Source organism: Ochotona princeps, chromosome 9, assembly GCF_030435755.1.
Source record: "Ochotona princeps isolate mOchPri1 chromosome 9, mOchPri1.hap1, whole genome shotgun sequence".
NCBI classification, from domain to species: domain Eukaryota; kingdom Metazoa; phylum Chordata; class Mammalia; order Lagomorpha; family Ochotonidae; genus Ochotona; species Ochotona princeps.
The window spans coordinates 42,383,438-42,388,670 of NC_080840.1; the positions used below are offsets into that span (position 1 = coordinate 42,383,438).

Consider the following 5,233-nt stretch of genomic DNA (forward strand, 5'->3'; position numbering starts at 1 on the left):
ATCTGTTCTGCTTGGGTGGCCAGCTTGCTTTGGCCTTGGGTGTTACTATGGGAACACTGAGCTTCCAGGTATTCATGTGGGTGGTGTGAGGAACTGGAAATGTTGCCAAAGTTTTCTTGGTGTCCCATAACCACCTTGAGATCTGATTTGGGGCTGTCATGCGGAGCAGTGAAGACTGTGTACTGGAGGTAGCAATCCATCAACTCTCAGGATTTCTGATAGAGTTTTGAACCTGGAAAACAAATGTAATCTCAGAGAACATGTTCCAACTTTAATTCCTCAGAGTAGAAAAAAAAATGAATTCCTTTATGTTGCATTGATTTATAAAATAGTTTCTATGACTATGGAAATAGCACATTATTTATTGTACATTATATATTATTTATATATATGCAGGAAATTTGAAAGCAGATAAAATACAGAAATTAAAACATATCGTGTTTCGTTTAACATGTTTGCTGTGACACTTGTACATCAACTTCCAACAGATACTGGTGAAGCTCCATGAGCTTTCAGTGATCCTTAATGACCCGATTAGATGTTTTCTTGAACAATGAACAATAAGACTTTTTAATCAGTGTTTTATACAGACCTGTAGGCTCTGGCATCCCCATGATACTACTCTTCGCTTCTTAATTGACATAACCATCAAAACTGGAATGCAACCAGTGTCAACCTCTTGATCTTTTCTTGAATGAACCACTCATGAACTCTTTGCGTGTCATCCATGCACAGGGGCCATGCCAATCTTCTCTGTATCACTCCAACTTTAGGATATGTGCTGCCAAAGCAAGCACTCATGAACTTCTTTGTCAGTGTGTGTTTTCTTAGTTGTTAGGAAATACTAATTGAATTTTGTGCTTTCTTCTCATAAACATTTCAGATTTTGGTCCTCTTCGTTTTATTCTTTGAAACCAATAATATTAAAGGGATTTATTAGGAAGCTTTTGGTGTCATATAAAAGACATTCAAAGCCAGGTGAGATGGAGGCTCTCTGGAAAGTACTAGCTCAGTGAGAACTGAGATATGAAACCTGAAGTATTGGTTAGTCTTTACTAACTCAGACAGTAAGTAACTCATCTAATGTGTATTTCCCTTGAGTAGAATTAAATAAAACACCTATTCCTGCTTGTTGTTGTTTTTCCTAATGAGGTATTAGCCAGTCATCAGCTTGTGCTGTTCTTATCATCCTGTATGTCTGTAATAAGCAAATTGTGATAAGTCTATTCCTTCATTTTCTGTGTTTTTGGAGGTGTATCAATTCACACTGCTCAGATGTCATTTGAAAGCACCTGTTCTGAGCAGCCAGGGTATGTGTTTCTAGAATTAACACCTCCATTCTTAAGTTAAGTGCGTTTCAACTTGCTTTCTGGATTGTCAAGCACATTGAGTTGGTCGACTGGATGGGTACCTTTGCCCGAACTTTTCAGAGACTCGACTTGGAGAATGTAACTTACTTCTGTTTCTTTGAAGTTAGCTAGAACTGGCTGTTGAAATGTATTTCCTCAGTTTGCATGTTTACCTGTTTCTAAGATGTGTGGCTTGATTTTTTGTGATAATGAGTAAAATTCACAAGACTTTTCAGTTTGAGCCTCATATGATATATACTTTTCCAAGCTTATCAACATTTGGAGTCTCAAGTGTTATTTTATAATCACTCTATTTGAGCTTGCTAAATCAATATATGTTTTTCCTATTAACTTTGATTTAAAAAAAGATTGATTTCTATTTTTCAGTATGTATTGTAATTACTAGGACCATGAGCCATAGGTCCAGGGTCTCTTCTGTTTTTGTATGGAAAATACTGCCAATGCACCACTGCTTACTGCTCCAGGGTTTAGATTCCTCATTGGGAAAGAAAATACACTTTCTTTTTTCTTTTAGGATTTATTTATTTTTATTGGAAAGGTAGATTTACAGAGAGAATAGGAAACACACATTGTCACACATGAACTGTTAGGACTGAAAAATAGCTGAATATTAGAAAGCATTAATTCACAGTGGATGCACACTTGAGGGTTAAGATTAATGCATTCTGTGACTTTTCGTTTTCTGTTATTTTTAATAAGGTGTTTATAACAAATGTGTCTGGGCCTGACCAGGCACAAGGAACTTAGTCCAGGTCTCCCATGTGGTTTACAAGAACCAAAGTATTAGCATTTGAGCCTCCCAGGGTCTGCATTCCCAGGAAGCTACAGTCAAGAGCTGGAGCAAGAACTTGAACTTAGATATGGCAATATGTGGAAAGGACTTCTAAACTATAAGACTGAACACCCTGCCCCCAACACACACCTTTATCATTTAGCTATTCATTTTAAATTATTCTGAGAGGAACTGGCAAAGCTCCAGGTGTGTGGGGTAGACTAAAAGTTGATGTAGGATTTGTACTTACAGGGTTTTTATAGTTCAAGATTTGCAGGAGTTTGCAAAAGCTTTGGAATCTGCTGTGAGGAAAAGACTATAACCAGATTTTCCGTGAGAAGGATAGAAGGGCCATCTATTGAGATAATTTTTCATTACACCAAGAAAACTTTGTATTTATAATGACTATGTAGTAGGATACTGATAGGAAGTAATCATATATTAATAATGATGATGATGATGACACATGACATATTTTTGTTATGTGCTGACTCTAGTATCAGGCACTATTCCAAGGGCTTTGTATATATTACCTTTCATTCTTACACTAGCCTAAGTAGGGAAATTCTATTATTGCCATGTAGGAGTATACTTAAAATATATTTTTTATTTTTTTTATTGTGGTAAATATGCATAACATAAAGCCTGCCAGTCTCCCTCACTCTGTAGCCCAGGGAACCATCATTCTTTCTGTTTCTATGAATTTGAATACTCTGGGAACCTGATCAAAAGGAGTCATACATTTGTCCTTTTGGGCCTGAATTATTTTACTTAGCATCTGCTCCTCATGTTCAGCCATATTGTGTTATGTGTCAGCATTTCACCCCATAAAACTAGGTATGTGTATTTATACACACATTGTATTTATCTGTTTATAGACACTTGGGTTGCTTCCACTTTTTAGCTATTAAGAATACTTGTTCTGACAACCAGGAGCACTGAGTGGTCCACAGAAACAGAAGAACAGTAAACTTCCTTCGGGTCTAGGGAGGGGCACTTTCTCTGGTCCTTGCCTGGTTCCGACTTTGGGTCCCCACCCTCTTTCGCAATGACCATCAGGATTGCTCCAGAAAACCCTCAAAACAAACAAACAAACAAACAATCTAGAATAGACAGAGAACAAAAAGGAAAGCTTAAAATCAGACAGGAAACGATCAGTGGGGATGCACTTATACCTCACTGGGTGGGACACAAAGATTAGTTACTCCTCACTAGGGTATTGAAGATTTCTCTGCATACCCCTCCTAAAACTGTTCACCTAAACTGTTGACATATGTCTTGTTAGAGTTATAGAGTTAGACTACCCGAGAAACAACCAGGTTCAGCAAAATCATGCTTCAACACTATAAACTGCTAAATACTGAAATTAAAATAGGCATGAGACAGCTGAATAATAATCTATAGCCATTTTAAGGTATATAGAACCCGGTTGCATATAAACTAAAATTGAAATGTCAATGAAGAAGTCACAGGATGTGGTTCAGAACTTGCATTCTTTTTTTTTTTCTTTTGACATATTGGTTACTCAATACCATGTCAACTAATTCCATAATGTTATAAATTGTTACTGATGTAATGTCGGGGCTTTTAATTGATTGAGATGGTACTCTGCTGGCTCTACCTTCGGACCAGAAATGGTCTCCCCAAGAAACCGTTGAACTTATCTGGACAATAAGATGCTGGACTTCATGCTTGGTAAATACTTGCAATGAAAGAATCTCAACTGAATTTGAACTGTGGTAATGCAACAAGGTGGAGGAATCCACCATTGGGGGAGGGTTAGGGGAGGGGTGGGGGGAATCCCAGTGCCTATAAAACTGTGTCACATAATGCAATGTAATCAATAAAAAAAAAAAAGAATACTTGTTCTAGCAACAGTGTACACATACATTTTTATAATCTTTGCTTTCAGCTAATTTTAGGGCAGAGAATATTTGCCAAAATAAGGTAAAGGAGAGTTGGATATTGAGAAGCGGAAACTCAGTATCCTTTTGGGATGGTTCTAATGATGGGACAAATTAGCTTGGGGTTCTTGAACCCTGGATGATGGTGGGCCATTCAACAGTGGGTTGTTTGCCATGTCAATCTACTTCTATGCTGAATCTGCTGTCTCTGGGAGAACAACAATATAACAAAACCTACAGTTTCCATTAGGGTGTGTTTTGGGAAGAGTGGCATGTGAACCTAATGGCAAAAAATTTCTGATTATTCTTGCAGCTTCTTACAGAAGAGATCGGTTTGGACAATAGTGTTAAAATTGACCAAATGGCACCATTCTGTAGCTTACATTTTGACCAGCATTGCAAAATAAAATAGGCTTTGTTCGTTTGTTTAGAACAGGATGTCAATCAGCTATGAGTTCATGGGGATAGATGGGAAGTTACCCATGGTCGAAAAACCCCTTTTATAACCCAGGGAGAGAAAATGAAGACACAGAAAGGCTGGGTCATGGCTTTATGAAAGCCTGGTTAGTGGACTAGGTTGGTTTTGGTATCCAGGGGGTCTTGACTGTGTTCTTTGGTGCCTCCAGCATCCCCAAGGTCCTCTTTGTAGACCTCTTCAGACCTGTGTCCTAGATCTCAAAAGTTAATTATAGTGCCTGAATGCCCTTGAGTCCCTGTATTTTTCTGAGACATCTGAGCTCCCTGGGGCTTTACATTGAGGGCTAAGATTTAGTTGTCTGTGGCAGGATTTCATTGCCTATTTGTAAGTGGAAGAATTTAGGGTGGGGTTTGAGTATCACCCATTTCTTTGTCCTTTTATGGAAATCTCAGAAGTATCATGGCATCAGGTGTACGACGGGAATATGAATGTCAGCCATGTTGTAAAGACCATATCATGGGCCCGGTGCAATAGCGTAGTGGTTAAAGTCCTTACCTTGAACGTGTCAGGATCCCATATGGGCATCAGTTCCAATCCCAGCAGCTCTACTTCCCATGCAGCTCCCTGCTTGTGGCCTGGGAAAGGAGTCGAGGATGGCCCAAGGCCTTGCGACCCTGCACCTGAGTGGGAGACCTGGAAGAGGTTCCTGGTTCCTGGCTTCGGATCGGCACAGCACCGGCCATTACTGTCACTTGGGGAGTGAATCTTC

At 39.0% G+C, this 5,233-nt stretch overlaps 1 non-coding gene across 1 annotated transcript; it reads right to left on the bottom strand.

Annotated features, from left to right (window-relative positions):
• Nucleotides 1-690: 690 nt before the first annotated feature.
• Nucleotides 691-797, bottom strand: LOC118757543 (U6 spliceosomal RNA). Its single transcript, XR_004995253.2, has one exon. It is a non-coding gene; the product is annotated as a U6 spliceosomal RNA (small nuclear RNA).
• Between the last annotated feature and the right edge of the window lie 4,436 nt (nt 798-5,233).